General features: G+C 39.8%; 1 protein-coding gene across 1 annotated transcript in view; it reads left to right on the top strand.

Moving 5' to 3' along the window:
* Window positions 1–74: 74 nt before the first annotated feature.
* The window catches only part of LGSN (lengsin, lens protein with glutamine synthetase domain), a 102,246-nt gene continuing 84,151 nt past the window's right edge, over window positions 75–18,169 (top strand). Inside the window, exon 1 of the mRNA XM_049818229.1 lies at window positions 75–96. The gene's annotated coding sequence lies outside the window, so the exon portion shown is untranslated. The remainder of the gene's footprint in view (window positions 97–18,169) is intronic.

Below are 18,169 nucleotides of genomic sequence, written 5' to 3'. Positions count from 1 at the left end.
GGACGGGGGTTGGCGGAGAGGGGGTGGTGGTGGTGGAGGCGGGGGCGTGGCCCCGGCGGGAGGGAGCCGAGAGGCGGAGGCAGCCGGCGAGAACCGGTTAGTGAATGAAGCGGCGGGGGCAGGGCGGGACGCGGCGGGTCGGGGCGGGACGGGACGGGGCGGGAGCCCCGCGTCCCGCCGGCTGTGGCCCGGCTGGCGGGGCCGGGCGCCCGGCGGGGCCGGCTGAGGGGAAGGCGGCGAGGGCAGCGCGGGAGGGGGACGTCGTGAGGAGCGGCTGAGGGGAGGCGGCTGAGGGGAGGCGGCTGAGGGGAGGCGGCTGAGGGGAGGCGGCTGAGGGGAGGCGGCTGAGGGGAGGCGGCTGAGGGGAGGCGGGCCCTCGGCGCGGGAAGGGGTGATAAAGCCGGTCGAAGAAACTCCTTAAGACTCGTTTTGGGGTTTTAGAAAGCAGGCATTCTTCATCGCAGCGCTGGGTGCACGGGGTTAGTTTCACCTAGCGTGCATGCCACAGCTTTAGCACAAACGGGTTATATAGAATAACTAATTGCATATTCATCAGATTAGTATGCATATACATAAAAATGATTGCAACTGATTATCGTAGTACTGCCTACATCCGATCACGCGCCGTGAAGGATCCATTTGAGTCGAAGGGCTGCTTTCGCGACCACCGACCCATTTGAAGTTCTTGCTGGCTGTCCTCGAAGTATTTATTCTTGTCCTCATTCTTTGATCTTGAAGCTTAACGCAGTTTCAATCACATGTGGTCAGTTTCAGCATTGTTCCCATCTTGCTTACAGGAACGTCTAGTCATAAGAGCAAAGAACTGCAAAACTTACAAGTACCTACCTCTGCTAGTTAATCACTTGGCTATACTTTTGTCTGTTGTTTCAATCATGGTGTTAGTATAAGATTTCTAATATTTATTTACCAAATCTCACTTTTACAGTCACCTAGCAGCAAACCAGTTTCCGTAGCTGGTACAAAATATTAAAACCATCCAAATATTTAGACACACCATACAGAATGTATGGAAATATGCTATCAGGGGAAGGGCGGTGGAACGGCCGCAGCCCCGCACCCATCCCGACGCCTGAAGCCCTTCGCCCTCAAAGCAAAAGCTCTTTTCTTGAATTCAGCGGTGGTAGGGAGCTCTTCACACGTCTTGCTTGTGGGTTGTTCTGTGCTTTTAAGTCGAGGGACACCTGCGGTTTCTGATTTTACCCCATGGGAGACCAGCCTGGTAGGTAGGCCAGAAGCAGCGTGGGAGGCAAGATGGGACCCTCTCAGCCTCGCGCTCTCTCCCGCTCAGAGGACAGGCTGTCTCCCAGGACATGGGCGCTATGGAAGGGCAGACATCTCGAGGGTTAATCCCGGCGGTGGGAGCCAGTCGCCAGCTGAATGCCCCGCACCAGGACATCGTCGCCATCGCCTGGATCAGCCCCAGCCCTGTGCAGGAACGCACAGGCCTCTTCGAGCTTCGGCTAGTCTGATGCTCTTCCATTTACCTTTAACCACTTAGGCCTTTCTCCCACATCTTATTTTGTTGCTACCGCACAGATTACGAGAGTCTGCAGAAGTTGGTTGTGGTCTAAAAAGTAAATAGCTCGGTTCTGAACCTCAGCAGTTTGCATCGGCTTGTACAAAGGCATGGCTGGTTCCTGGGTTTGCCCAAATTTTCTGTTTTTCTGTCACCTGCAGAAATCGAGGTTTGTACAGAGTAGGATTTCATGGTAACTGACACACGAGAGGCATGTTATTCAGAACAAGTCTGTATTACCTTTCACTCCACCTGGCTTCGGGTGGGCATAAGCTAATTTCTAACCAGGAGCCACCTCTCTGCTAGGACAATATAGTCAGTGTTTCTGGGCTATAAATACATCTAGGCTGTATTTATTTACATTAGCCTTTTGTATTTACTGTCTGGCTCAGGGCACGCATCTGATGAACTTGCAGCTGTTTCCACTTCTCCATGTAAAACTTGTTGAAAATGTGCTCAGAATCCTGTAAAATAAGACAATGATCCCAAGGTTAATAGCTGCGTGGATATTGTTTATTTGTTGGTGGTTACAATGTTAGGAAGGTTTTGGGGGAAAAAAGTGAAAAAGTCAACAGAGCTTCTTTCTCTCGCCAGTAAAGCTTGAGGAATTTGCTCTGGATAGAGTTCTGAGACAGATTAAACAGCTCTTTACCTGCTCTAATCCATTATGTTCTTTGTGGGTGTTTTTCTTGTTTTGGGTTTTTTCCCCCCACTCCAACAATGCAAGCTTTTGTTTACTGTTTCACTGCACATTAAACTGATCAGGATTTTAGGATCAAATTACTTTCTGCCACAACATCCTTTCAGTACCATAGCACAGTAGTTTACACTGGAAATAAGAGTCACTGTCAGTTTCTTTGAAATTGCACACCCTAAGAAGAAAGGATTTAGCTCAGAAAGCTTTTAATCTAAAAACACATGGGGGGGGTGAGGAAAGAATGCCTGTGTCATTTTGACTGTTTAATATTCATTTTTACTATGATAGTCCCTATCTGGACCCCTTAGTTGTGATTATGTCATACTAGTTGGCACTTAAGATGCAGTTCCTGTGTTTCATGTTCTGAGGTGGCAAGAGATACTTGGAGTGTTGAGAGCAGTACACTACAATAAAGCAGCCTACTCTTTCATATGACATAGGACAGAGACAACGATACTTATAGGAGAGAGAGACAAGTGGAGAGTTACAAGGTGCCAGCTAATGAACTGATGAAACAAAGTGGATTGAGGAGGCAGAAAGTAACAGAAAGAGACAAGGCTTGAAGAAGCCTTTTAAGATGAGAAAAAAAAGAAATGCTTGTAAAGAGAAATCTGTGGGGCAAATTCAGAAGAGGTGGATATTTTCAGTTTGAGAAGCAAAGATGTGGTTGTCACCATTGGTGTGGTATTAGGATGATTAACACAACTGTTATGACAAGAAGCTATAACAGGACAAAGTTTAAATATGTTTTTGAAGCAGTGTGAGTCAAAAATAAAATTTGGGCAAAACCTGAATGTCCAGCCCTTACCTAGTTGACCATTATCGATAGTTTTTGAAAGTTCTAATAGGAAGTTTTAATTAAACCAGTCAATTTAAAGAATACTAAAGTTTCAAAAATCAAAATGATAAGTTACACCTTATGATTACTTTCTTTTGCTTTCTAAAACCTGCCAGTTTGTAATCTCTGATAATTTGATGTTGCCTTATTCACTCAAGTACAATAGTGAAAAAAATGTCCTATTCACTTTCTTTATGTAAAAGTGTATATGCTTTATATGCTTTCTTAGCCATTTTTGTCAAGAAGGGGAACCCTAGTATAATTAGGAAGTGATTTCTTACTTCTGGTCATCTTTGTCAACCTTCCTGTACTTACAAAAAGTCCATCATACTATTTTTCAACTAGAAGAACCAGAGCAGGAAGTAGTCTTCAATATGCAGTCACGCAGTGTCCACGCATCACTTTGAAATGGTTTGTGTTAATTTCTTGCTGGTACATGTGTTCTGGTTGAAAAATGCTGCTTCTATGGGTTTCGTGAAAGTTAAACTTTAAAATGTGACTCTTGTGTTTGAAATATGTATCTTTATGTATCAACTAATGTAAATATTACTCAAAGACTAAATAAAATACTGATTCTTAATGTATTTGTCTTTTGCAGGCACTTAACATCCTTAGTCCCTCTAGACAGAAGTCAGTTGTCCCTGACATACATGTGGGTCTTCTGTATCGTAACACAAGGGCAAAAAAGTCCAAACAATTGTATACTGGAAAGAAATGTCAGAATCTGAATTTGTTTAAGTACCAGTTGGATGTGGTTTCACTGTGTTTATGTGGACTAATCCTATTTTAAATCTGAATGCAGTCAGGGGGATTTTATATAGATAATGATGTAATGTCTGTTACTAGTCTAGCTGTATGGAATTAACGTACACACTTAAGGGTTTGCTGGTTAAGTCTTTGATTTGCTGATATTAACTGTAGCTTTTTATGGTGAAATTTCTGAAGGCCGTATTTATGCCCATGTCATGCCAATGTTTAAAAAGGTGAAGTGATTGTGACTGGGTTAGTCTGTCATCTAATAGAAAACTCCTACATGACTAAGCTGGTTAAAACAAAAAAAGAATTAAAGGATAAGAATATGATTAACGCAAATCAATGTAGTTCCAGGGAAAATAGCTATTGTAAAGAAAGCTGACTTAATGCTTTGACAAGATTACAAGATTGGCATAAAAGTAACTGCAGAGCTGTAACACAAAATGTTTTTGAACAGTTTTATCAAAGGAGTGTAATCAAAGATCACTGAAAAACCCAAGTGTGACTGATGCAAAGACTGATGAATAGCAAGGAACAATGATGTCAACGTAGTTCTGCAGAGTAATCTAGATTGTTTAGTAACTTGTGTTCACTCAGAAATGTATTTCAGTACAGACACTTGCAAAGTCGTACCAGGAACGCAAGTAAGATTTATAAGTTTTTAAGAATGCTTCTGTTACTCTAAAAAGAGTCCAAGGGTTATAATGGACAAAGTGAGTCAATATGAACTCCCAGGGCAGTGCTGTGGTAACAGTAAAACTGATCCTTGTGTGATCCTTAGATATGTAACACGAAATAGTGAGAAGGAGTAGAAGGATTTTTAAATAGCATCGATACTAACTGTTGAAATACCACGTGCAGTTCTGTTGACCACAGACCTCTCAAGTTACCTTATTTTCTGATATTAAAAAAACCCCAATGTGTCTGGAGCCTGTGTGGCATTTTTCATATGCCCTATTACCTGCTTCTTCTTTTACGCTTACCACTCCTACTCTCAGCCCTTTTTCCTCCCCCTTCAGATTGGGTTCAGCACCGTGGTGTCTCTCAGATTCTGTGGTCTTCTGGTTTTCTGGTGAACAGGGTAATGGAGTGGAAGAGACTGCGGGGCAGTGTCAATTGTTTCTGTAAAATTTGTGTTTGGGATGTGGTAGGTCAACAACCATGGCTTAGAAGAGATAGTGACGCTTCGGTGAGAATGCAAAGCTGCAAAAAATATTCAAAGACTGGAAACAGTGAGACATGTAAAGGACTCTCCCTATTTAACTCAAAAAGTAGATACAGTGGTATCTCACAGGGAGAAAGTGTAGGCTTCTCAAGGTTTCTTGAAGAGTAAGGTAGAACAGATGATGAAAATCTGACAAATTCACATGCTCTGACAAATATAAGGTACTGGCTTCAGTACGGGAATCACTGGGTGAAACTTCATGCACTGTGATGCAAAGGAGATCATAAACTACAAAATACAGGTTTTCACATCTTGAGGTTAAGAATTTAATGGGGAAAGAAGGCTTTTAATAGAAGGCCCTTTATTTGAGTTTTTTTAGCTAATTCAAATTCCTCATGGTATTTATATCACAATGCAGGTGTATAATTTCTTAAATTTTGCCTCACCTGGAAATTCTGCTTTTAATATTTCTAAAGTTCATTAATACTTAACTGAGTGCTTCTTCATGTTTTCCCACTGATGATCATTTCTTTGTGCGTATGAAACTCTTCTAAATTACTTAGCTTCTTGCTCTTGTCAATTTTTACTATGCCAGCTTCATTTCTGTGGCTTGGTCTTGTTATTCCCCCCCCAGCATATTTTCCTCTTTATTGTTTGATGGATGTCTTCAGTCCAAATCTGTTTTCAAACTGCTTCCTTTTGCGCAGTCCTTTAAAAAGTCTCATGCTTGTTAAACGTTAGTTCTTTCCTCTCCTATGTCCATGTTTCGGTCAATAGTGCAGTCGGGAAGCCTGTTCTATTTCCATGGCCTGGGCCCGCATGGTCACAGCGTATACGTTCACATACGTTCAAGCCCTCCACTGCTGGCATATAGCACCTAAGGAACACTGTTGTAGCGGAAGATTGATGGAACAGACCTGTGCTCTGTGCTGGTGGGGGGAACCTTTCTGCTATGGAAATTTCAGTGCTGGAGCTGTATGTGATGTGTTTGTGGTTTTGAGTAGAATGAAGTGGTTGCAGGGTGATACAGAATTAAGCTTATTGTAGGAAATCTACGTGTGTTGCTCTAGCACATTATCAAAACTGAAAGACTTTACAGTGGATTCTTCATATTTGTTTGGTTTCTTTGGCCATGCATATTTATAAAAAATACTCTGAATTTGTTATGAGGATTTAGCACAGACCTTTTCACCCATTAATGTAAATAAGCACTTCATATACAAGGTGTGGTATGCTGAAAGTTTCTGGTATAGCATCATGACCTTGGGCTAGATCTTGTCTATAGGCTTTAGTGATAATGAGAGTAATTTTCCATTTTCAGCTCCTAAAACTGCTTCTGGTTTTGGAAGAGAAGGTAATTTCAGTTTCTTTCTGGAACTCTGATAATGTGCGTTGGCCATGGACTGGTTAGAGGGAGTAGGGAACTACTACTGATACTTCACAGATACAAGCAAACATTGTGAAGCCCTTTTTCAGTTGTTTATTGGGAAAATTCAGTGAATTCCTCAGGTTGCCTTCTGTCTGTTCAATAAAAGAATTGTCTCTCTTATGGACTTTACGCACAGTATGTGTTAATACTTTGGAGATCTGCTAAAGAAGGATTTTTCATGACTGAAGAAGTCATGGTCTTTTATAGGCACATGCTGTAGTTGTCGCTCAGCAGGTTTAACATTCGTAATTAGCAGTTAGGCAACATACAATCCAAGTAGATGGTATTTAAGTATTACAGGAGTAATCCTAAAGATTGATAGTTTCAAAAAAAATTTGCACAACATTGCTCACAAGTGAGTTTTCTGTTATGCGCTTTTACAACATGTCTATTTACTCCTATTGAAGTAGATTATGCCTATACATTAGGAAAGCTGGGGCTTTTTTATTTCATTTAAGTTAGATTTTCTCCAAACACTCTTTTTGGGACAGTCCAATGGTCTGACATTCTGGATATATCACGACGTTTATCTCAGCAAGCTGTTTGAGCTGACAGCCTGGGAATATTTTCTTGAGACATGTTAGGGGGCAAATCAGAGCCTCACCATAGGGACAACAAATGGAGCCTTTGGCACTAATGGCACTTTCCATATTTGCTATGACTGTATATGTAGGAAATTGTGCCGTAAAGATCCTATACAGCTGCTGTTACAAAACTGCAATCTAATTCTGGGTTTTTTTGTTACTGTCTTTCAACAATGCTACCCATGAAGACTGCTCAAGTGGTACTTTAATAATAATAATACCTTTGACATTTTAATGGCAATTACAAGGACTCATAACTATTCCCTTTTGAAAAGTTTTTTTGGATGAGTATGAAAATTCATTTATGGTTTTGGTCTAAGATGTTAACAGATTTTATTGTCTTATGCTCTTAGTGCTGCAGCCAGAACTAAACAGCGATGTCTTTGCTCAGTCTGTTCAGATTACTGCAGCTATCAGTCACTCATTGCCTGTTCAGCATCCTCTCCACCCTGCTCCTGGTTTTTTCCCCTCTGTTGCTAGGGAGGAATGTTCATTGATTTTTCTGGGCTTTTGTGGTGCAGCAAAATACCAACAAATTATCAAGACAGGGAAACTTTACAGGTCCACTTCTTCTGTCAAGTGATAAGCTCTACTGTCACTAGACTCAAAATCTGTCTTGTCGTTTACTGTTGGGATTTCATTATTGTTAAAAATTGTTGCCTTTGATTTTAATTCTGAGATTTGAATTAAAAATTGAAAGATAGAAGCCAAAGCTGTTAACAGAAGCTCTGTTGCAGTTCTATTCCATGCTCAAATACAAGGTTATACCATTAAATGACAATTAAAAATATTGTACAAGAAGGACATTTAGAACATGTCATAGAAAATATAAATGATGATATTTTCTTGTTAGGCATACATGTCCTTTTGTTGCTGCTTTGCTTAGTGAACATTTCGCTTTTGTATAGTAGCATAATTGTCAGTGTATTAGAAAAGATATGCCTGTATTCAATTTAACAGGAAAAACAAATCACTTGGAAACCAAAATATGTGTCATCTTATGACTCAAAGCTCACAAACGCAGAGGTTAACTAGTATTGCTTTAAATGGAGAAAATAATGTGTATTTAAAAATCAAGATGGAAGTTGTAAGCCAATACAAGGAAAAGATAGTGATTTTGTCTACTTCCTAAAAAAAAATCTAGTGGCTTTGCTATTTCGTTTTAACAAGAAAGTATCTGAGAACTATCACCCTCCATGATCTGGTGCTGAGATTGTTTTGGATCCCTAATTTCCTTTTGCTTGAGTAAACTGGTTCAGCAAATCAAAAATATGCCAAGTCCTCATTATAAAAAAGGATTTTCGTTTGGTCGTGCAGCAGGTAGAGTGTATCAGGCCATCAATAAACATGCACTTTTTGCAACACTGACATTCAAGCGGCATTGTAGGTCTTAACGCTATTTTGCTTTCAATCTGCCAGATGAACTCTGCGCCAACCTTTGCTACGAGTGTAATTAAATTGTCTTTTCCTGGGCTTGCACAGTCAGAATATTACTTTGGCCAGCACTTGTGTGAGACTGTTGGCCAAAATAATACATCCCAAACTAATAGCAGGGACCTGTACCCCACTGAGAATATGATGACTGAATACATTGTAGTTTCCTCACGCAGGTTTCTTTATGCAGAAGGGCCTCCTTCGTACCCCTACTGCAATGCACCTTTTTACATTTTTCGAACTAGTAGTTTGGGCCATCAAGCCCAAAATCGGGGAGTGTAATGTTGTTGCAGTTGGTGTGTTCGTATGTGTTCTCAGCAATGCAAGCTGTAGGCACATGCATCTCAGCAATAATCCTGTTTTCTGAAACTAGCTATTGCTTGAACGGGTTTCTGATGCCATATGGGTAGCTTGCTTTAATAACAAGTTAGCATCTCCACACCAAGAAGAGTGGGACACATTTGTTTCTACACCTGTTTAGATGCAAAATTCTGGAGCCACTGCAACTATTCCTTATCTGTGTTTAAATGTTCCCACTGTAGAATTGCGCAGTTCCTACCTGAAACACTAGTGTATACACTGGTGTATTCCAGTTTTACTCTGCTTTATTCAGGTGCATTCTCACGTATGAAACTAATTTTGGAAACAAATAAATGCGACTTCATCTCTGATTAAGAGCTGAGCAAAAGGTAAGTTTTGCCTTTGGAAATTGGCCTTCAGTTTAAAAGTTTACTTTTCAAAAGCTTCTAAATTATGTCAGAGCATAAGTCACGTTTTGCAAGGCAGTAGTCATTTGGGGCTGCCCAGCTTTTGATGGTTCCAGCATAAGGGAATTCACACCCTTAATTAGATGTTATGGATTCCTGTTCAAAACATGAGAACTAGGAGATGAAGAACAGAATCAGTAGGAGACAGCACAGCTCACTGTGATGTGCAGCAGACAAAAAAATGTAGAGAAGAGGAATAAAACTTAAATAACTTGCCCAACTCTTGGGGGATGAGGCTGACTTTCTTTAGTCCGGCTGCAACCAAAACAAAGTAAGAAAATAGGCAAATGTGGGGGTAAAAGTTCTTGAACATAACCATGAAACTAATATTTTTAAAAAGTAGAACATTTTAAAAACATACTATGGCTTCTAAGAAAACTTACTAAAACTGCTGATTAGTTAAGGAAACGGAAGAGGTATCAGTACAGCCTGCAAGTGAAGAAAATTACTGGCAAAGTACATGGCTACTCCAGTCAATTCATAAATACATTTCAGCCTGTGAAGCACCGTCAGGAGAATACTGCTTGAAACAAATTAACGTTGTCATTTATCTTCTTATTCATCATAGCCATGAACTTTAAAAAAAAAAAAAAAAAAAGTTCCTACCTATAATTTTCCCATTCACTCACTGCCTCACTCAAATCCATTCATTCTTCAGAAACGAAGCAGCGTGCGTTCTTCGTTATTACGTTATGTAATTATGTAACATCTTTACGTTTGTGTACTGCTTTCTCTACTCGCAGTACAAGTTCTTTATATTTAAGGATTTTTACTTACCTGTGTTTGACAACTCTTCCTTCTGCTTTTTCTCTGCTGGCATTATAGGGACCAATGAATAGTAACGATATTGTTTTTTTCATCTTACTTGCCACAAGACTACGTATTTATTTTTTCTTTATTCCTGTTGTCTCTGTCCTGTATCTTGTGCACCAAGTCAGTGACTGTCTTTATAACATTCTTCAAGGATTGTAGTTTTCAACCTCGGAAGCGGAGGTAAAAATGTATTACTTTATTTCTCCCTGCTGAATGTCAGGAATGCAGTTTTATATTGAGTTTTAGGGATCAGTTGGTTTTCCTCTCCCTTACACTCTGTATGTTTCCTACACTGTCTTTATCAAGTTTCCCTGATCTGAGCTGTCCGTTCCTGCGTACGTATTTGTATATTTTCCTTATGTTCTGTCTTCTGACATGTTATTATATGGCAAAAATGGTGTAAGATGTTGTCTTCAAAGTAACTGTCATGGCTTAAAGAGGGTAAATTACAAGAAATTTCATTGATCTGGTGTTGTATTATATAAGATATAATGTAAAACAGGAAACAAAATGACAAGTACAGAAAACCCTAATCAGAGGACTGACTGGTAACGCAGCAAATTTGTGAATTGGTAATGCCACAAATTCAGACATTTAACTCAAGCTAAATCAGAATCATTTCGCTTCAAGTGGAAAACCAGACACCTAACTCTGGGCTGCACCTCATTTAGAAACCTACTGTAGTAGGATACATCCCACTTAACTTTTGCCTCCATGAGTTAAGTGTCAAATGTGAGTTAGTGGTCTAGGCTTCCTCTATAATTCATGGAGAGAGAGAAGCCCTTCTAAAGGGTAATTAATCCTGTTCTGAAATAAGTGTTTAAGATGGGATAAATTGCTTTTCAGCAGTATTTCTCTTGACCGTAAAGAAAGAATAGACAATTAGAGTAAGCACCTATATTTCAAACTGGTCACATGAGGTACCATGAATCCTGTCCCCCATGGGCAACTGAAGGTGGATGGTTATACAAACTCCCCCGTAGTTTGTCACAGACTCGCAGAGTGGTTGTTAGAACAGACCTCTGGAGGTCGCCTTGCTCAAGCAGGGCTACCGAGGTCCAGTGGCCCAGGTCCACGTCCAGACGGCTCTTAAATGTCTGCAAGGACAGAGACTCCGCAAGCTCCCTGGGCAACCCGTGCCAGTGCTCGGTCACCCTCACAGTGAAAAAGTGTTTCCTGATGTTTAGACGGCACCTCCTGGGTTAAAGAGTGTGCCCGTTGCCTCTGGTCCTGTCACTGGGCACCACGGAAAAGAGCCTGGCTCCATTTTCTTTACACCCTTCCTTCAGCTATTTATAGACATTGATGAGATCCCCCGGAGCCTTCTCTTCTCCAGGCTGAACAGCCCCAGCTCTCAGCCTGTCCTCCCAGGAGAGATGCTCCCATCCCTGACCTCTCGTTCGGCTCCTCATCCAACCCCAGGCAGAGCTCCATGCGTTCCAACTGCTCTCTCACACAAAGGGCAATTCCTCCTCCTTGTCTTCTAGCCTGTTCTTGCTAAAGAGCCAGTCTTCCTCCATTCCATATGCCTCCTTAGTATTCAAAAGCCTAATTTTTTAAATTGGTGAAATTATAGGATTGGCAAGAAATGTAAGACTATTGAACGGCACACAGCGTCTGGTATTAAGTTCTGGTATTTCCACATCTGTCTAATTATAGTCCTATTTGTAGTACTCCCTAGCTTTGTGTTAATATTTATTCATGCTAAAGTGTACACATTCAGTGAGTCAAAGTGTGTAATAAGTTAGTGGCCATAAATATTAGAAAGATTTTTCCCTTTTAACTGTAATAGTAGATAATGTCTCAAGCAAAAATAAATCTACAAGTAAAGGGAAAATTCTAAATTTACATTGTAATAACCTGAATGCATCTAATGCTTGCTGTCCTAGAGCATTTAATATAGTCATATGCAAACTATAACCATACTGAAGTGAAGCTGCTTCTTTGCATTATAGTCTCCCCAACAACTTGTGATAGGAAGAAAATAAACCACCTTTGTGTTCTGTTGAAACTGGAGAATTTGTGTGGGGTTGGGTGTCATGCCAAAAGTGATACTCCAAGTCTTGCCAATCCAGAGAGACATGGACTCTCCTTACCAATGGCTTTAGTGTATCACTCACCTGAAAATATTACCCTATCAGTATGTAAAACCATGGTAGGTGTCTGGCTTAGTTCTGAGTCAGAGGAAAGCGTGTCTTTTGAGTCAGCAGTATCTGTTCCCATATGCTGCCTGATGTTTTACTTCGAGCTGTGCTACGTACCAAATAGACCGTAATCCACTTAGCTTGTGAAAACCGATAGCACTGCAGCATGATCAGATATGACTGTTGATAAATATATTCAGTCAGTTGACACAATGCATCCACTATTCCACAGGACATGATTTTCTGTTTTTCTTCTGGAAGATTTCAATACATTCTCTTAACTCATCATCCTGAAGTTAAACAGTAATACTATATTTAGAGCATAGGGTTAAAATGACAGGTCGAGTACTTGCAAGCCCTAAGTACATATGTCCATATTTCAAATTATGCAGTTGAATCTAAATTTTTTATATTTCAGATGAACTTGTAATCTTTAAGCCTGTGGGAGAAATTTCTGCTTTTGCTAAGATTAAACCCAGTAACCCAGTCTGATCCCTTCTGAAGAATTAGAGAAAAACAGCTAGCTAAGACCCTCAGGAAGTCACCCAGTCCATTTTCCTGTCCCAAAGAGTTATGGATCAGTGCATGGCACTCCTGACAGATGCTTTTCTAATCTGTCCTGCCTGTGCTCCAAGATTTGGGACACTACAAACTCTTAGACATCTGTTTTAGTTCTTTGTTATCCTGACCTTGAAAACATTCAGAAACCATAAGGAACAGAAACCATCATAATTTCATTTTTACAGCATGAAAAGGTGCATTCGACCTGAAATGATTTATGCACTTTTAAGAAAAAGAAAATAAATGAAGAGCCTCACATGGTTTCCAAATCCAGCTATGTCGCAGTATTGGCCTAATCGTGCAGGGTCAGGGCACTTGTTAGGGACTACAAGACCTTAAATTTAATCTTCTCTTCCATCTTCTGGGATTTAAACCTGCATCTCTCAGAAGACTCCTTTAATCCTCAGACTGTACTGTGTGGTCAGTATATAGCGAGTGACTAGAGCCTCTTGATCTCTCCTGTTACTTTTCCACTCTCTAACAAGATGTAAAAAACTTTGCTGAAACACAGGTGCCACACCTATTAGTTAAGTGTCTACCTTCTTATCTTTTGGTCTCAGACTCACTGATTATTTGTGCTTTATATCCATAGTGGCACAATATCATCAGTGGTCCAGGATGGTCCAGGATAGACCAGTGATTGAAGAAACAGGGGTTTAAGTTAGGTCTGTTTGTTTCTGGATAATGATTTAAACAGAAGTCTCAAACATTTCAGGATAGAGCATTAACAACTAGTAACTTATTTCTTATTGCTGCATTTAAAAGAGCAGGGAGGTATTGTATATTTCAAACATATTTTAAGCAATTCAGCGTAATATAAGACTGAACACTGAAAGGCTGGCAATGAGATTAACGTCAATTTAGAAGGGACAGATCCCTAGACTGTAGGGTTAATGAAGCTGTGTGCTGTGAATATACTTGACCTGAACTATGGACATTAACTTTAGTTAGTGTGACACAAAAAGAGGAATTTGGGTTCTGGTTACTGCCTTCTGGCAGGGGCATTCAGCCAAATTGAATCCTTGTCTTCTGCTACTTACCTTAAAGGTACAATAGCTCAGTCTTTAAACATTCATTTAAAAATATGGTTTTGACCATACGTGGTGTTGAAATAAAAGTTTTCAAGTATGGTTTTGAACAAAGAGCTTACATTTGTCATGCCTTTTAACATGAAATACAGACCTTAGGAAGCACCATTTCCCACCCATGTTGATGCCTGTAATAAATGATGTTTGTTTATTAGCGATGTCTGAGATCTCCCTGTAATTTGGGAGGGAGGTCAAATAATCCAGAATAAAGATTACTTTATTTAAGTAAACAGTTTTTCTGCTCACTGGACAAAATATATGGTAACTTCGGATTTTGTATTAAGGCCCTTCTAAATTTGAAAGCCAATTTTTAAAAAGTTTATATTAAGTATTAATAGTTAAATTAACATTTTTAATGGCTCCTTGACAAAGTTATTCTGCTGCACTAAACAGTGTAAGGAAGACTTTGCTAATGACCTTCCTGTGGGTAGTATTTAGTCATCTGGTTAAAAACAGAGGCTTGCTGCATAGGTGCCTTGGTTTTCAATGAATATTCCCCTAACTTATAAGGGCTGAAACTGATCTTTTAAAATATATTTCCAGATATAGTTAAATATTTTATTAATTTTTCCCCCAGTTTACATTTCATTTAAACTTACTGCGGGGTTTTTTGCCAGATTTGTTTTCATTTGCATTTTCTGTTTTGAGGTCTGGGATGTCTGCTTCAGCGCTGCGTTCTTCTGTGCAGTTTGTGCTGACTTTACATTGCTAATAATGGGGTTATTCATGAAAATAAGCCAGACATGTTAAGGAGGGGAAAAAAAGAGGAAATACAGTAGCGGTAGTCTTAGATATGGATGACATGGCCCCCCAAAAGCAAATCTTTTCAGTTTGGGTTTTCTCACTCAGGAGGAGGACAGTGGAAGCAACCTAATTCTTCACAGCCCTTCAGACACAGCTTTGGTCATTTCATAGAGCAACTAATGGACTGTCTGCCTAAATCGTTGCTGGAGTTCTATAGGTTTAGTTTTTTTCTGAAATTAAAGAAACCCTGTTCTTTTAGTCTTTTGCTCCATTTTGCCTCTTAGCCTGCTCCAATTGGTCCAACTCCTTTTGTGAAGTTGCAATACTCGATTCAAGCATCTCTCTGTGTCTGTGGGAGTAGAAACGCTACTTCATATTGCATTGTCTGCCACACTGTTTTTTATGCATCCCAGTATGGCTTATTTTTTCACAATAGTAAGACAGTGATGATTCACCTTGGCTTATGAACCACAGTGACTCTCAGATTCTTTTTTGAAGGAATTCTGCCTACTCATCTTGCAGTGGTACTTTTGGTAAACCCTAAACAGAATAAGACTTTGAACTTGTCTTCTTTTTTATTGCATTGATCATTTCTCTGATTTGTTGAAGCATCCAAATTCTGATCCTGTCATTCAATCTGCTTATGTACTCTCCAAAACCTAATATAAAATACAACTGCAATAAATTACTCTTTTATTTGATAATCTAATTTACTGATTACACATTATTGAGTGGTACCAGATGTAAGGAAAATTTCTGTGGTTTTATACTCAATCATCCCTCCCTTTGGACAATGAAGTATTAATTTTTAAAAAATTTTCTTTAAAAAATAGTTAAAATAGTTTCCAAAGGGCTTTTGCGCCCATCTTACCTTAGTTTCATCAAGATATTTTTTTTGATTGCTTGAAATTAAGTCTCATGATACTATCAAAAAACTTTTTTGCAAGTTAATACATATGATCTTTTCTGCTTCTTTCCTGTCCACAAGGCCTATTGCCTGCTTTAGCATGAGATTAAATTGGTTTAATGCAAGGGGTTCCCTATGAATCTGTCAGGCTATCCCTTAAAGACCTTCAAATTGTTTCATTGTTTATTGCAGTATTTTTCTGAGAATTGCAGTTGGCTGACTAGTTTGTAAGTTCCTAATTCCCTCTCTGTCTCCTTTTAAAATGTGTTATAACTCTTTTGGAACCTTATTTACTGCCTGATGGTATGTCAATTAGAAAATTCTCTAGAAAATAGAAACCATGGGTTTGAGGTTGAAGAGGAATTTTAAACCCAAGGCAGTCCTTGCCGTAGCAGTGTGTTAACCTCAAGGCAGTTATGCCGAAACCATTCCACTGCAGTCTAAAAAGAAAGGAATAAATCTGGATCCAGCCTACTCTCCAGCAAAAATTCCTGACTGGGGATCACGAGTGGACAGGAATGCCTTACTGTTGTCTGTCATTACATGCAACGTTTCTGGAGAGGATGGATTTCAGACATGTCACTATCCTTGGGATTTTGTATTGTGTGGGCAGCAGGGTATCAAATTTTTGTTTTGTCAGTCTAAGTCACTTACATACTGCTGTGTGCTATATATGTCGTATGGATGCCAAATCCTCAGTTTTGAACTCTGCTCCTGGGACCGAGTGTTTAAATATTTTTATTGGGTCTATTTTCACATCTTCTTTGAATAGAGGATGCAATGTGACTTTAGGCTAAGGGTTTCCAGCTGAAAATACCAGGAGCAGGGAGGACACAGGAGCAAACTGCATTGGAAAGACGGGTGCTGTTCAGTCTTAGGAGCAGACCTGGTAGACACTCTTGTTGAGCTTTCTGAGGGAAGAACTGTCCAACTATAGGCTTACTGGATTTTGCTGCCTTTTTGCAAAGTTAATAGCATCTCCCTAAAAAAATAGTCAAAGAGGAAAAAGAGTACATGTGTAAGGCAATTCCCTTGCAGGGGGAAACTTACCTCTTTAAAAGCTCACAAAGCTCCCAATATGCTGTTTGGCAGAAGTCCAACATTTTTCTGTTGGGATTTTTAAGATCATTGCTTCCTACAGAAATTGCTCTTTGTCCCATAGGTCTTGGCCAGACAAAGTCTAATTTGATAGCACCTTTCCTCAGGCAGGCGAGATCGCATGGGCTGTGGGCCAGCAGCTGTATCTGGTAGGTCCTCTTTGTACTACGGCTGCCATTGAGTGCGTTGGGTACCTCCTCATCGCCGTAGTGACATTATGTGCTCCTTCGCCCTCAGCCCATCAAACTTTCTCTTCCCGTGTCAGTGCCAAGCAGAAATGTTGCCTGAAGAAATGTGAAGGAGTGGTAGTGTGGAAAACAATATGGAAAAGTATTTTTAACGTCAACTCTTTTTTTGATCAACCTACCATTACTGGACTCCACTTTAATATTGTTTTATGAATCATTTCCAGAAAATCCCAAGGAAGAGAAAAAGGATGTAGTTAATTTCCAAAGGACACAGGGCCACTTAAGTGCTTTGACTCTGGTCATTGCAGCAGTACAAACAATAATTAGACCCCAGCAAAAGGGTAGGTTATTTCCCCCTACTGGTTCCTTCTGTCTTGTTTGCAACCTGTTTTTGCACAGAGCACCACAGCTGTTTATAAACTGCAAGTGGGAGCTGAGACTAGGAAGAGCTTTGTGTTCATATAATGACAGTGTCAGGAGACCAATACTTTAGCTAAATTGGGATGGGGTTTACAAAGCCCTATTTTTATGATTGTAATACTACTGGTGTTTTGGGGAATGAAGTCTCCCAGACACAGGCCCACCTTCATGTGATTTATCTCTTCTTACGTACAAAAATAAACTAAGTTATGTTAAAAAGCCTTTTTTTTTTTGAGTAAAGCAAAGCTGAGTAAAGCTTTTTAGCCTTCAATTTTAGCTACATGAAATTAGTCAATAAGACAGGCTGTTCACCAGAAGATACAAGCAGTTTACCTGAGACGGCCAAAAAGTGATTGTTACAATACTGGATTATTCTGAGGAGAGAGTAGGGATGTGGGTGGGACAGGTAGATGCATTAAGGGAAAACAACTGTCTTTGAAAGACTTTGCAATGGTAGAAAATGCAGTACAGTTCTAGCAGGTCTGCCTGTGCCTGCAAATGAGCATCTCCAATATTATTTTTCTGTTTCTCCTTTCTTTTGTTCTAGGTGAAAAGAAGACACTGCACAAGGGAGTGGGAAGCCTCAAATTTCCAATCTTACTCTTTGCAAGGGAGGTATCATTCCAAAACTTTCTAGAAGAAAATTCTTCTCCAGCTCATTTGCCACTAAGAGCTATAGTGTTTGGTTTGGAGCAATTTGGCCTGGAATTATTACCTGGCAAATGTTGGCTTCTAAGAAGAAGAAGAAAAAAAAACACCCCCAAAACCAACTTTCTTCACTCACTTTGGGTGCACTGGGATAAAATGCTGTAGAAATACTAGCTAGCAGCAAATTGATTTAGTATCAATTTGAGCTCCTACCGAACTATTAGATTCTGTTACTAGAACAGAGACCTGCAACCCAGTGCACTACCTGCTTTTGCCAAATAGATGTTAGAGAACTATATATTAAAATAGATACACTTTTAGATTTTCTAAAGAAAAAGTTTTTTTAAATCAGTC

The sequence above is a fragment of the Accipiter gentilis genome, chromosome 15, assembly GCF_929443795.1.
Source record: "Accipiter gentilis chromosome 15, bAccGen1.1, whole genome shotgun sequence".
In the NCBI taxonomy this organism is placed as follows: Eukaryota; Metazoa; Chordata; class Aves; order Accipitriformes; family Accipitridae; genus Astur; species Astur gentilis.
This window is presented reverse-complemented; position numbering and strand designations above follow the sequence as displayed.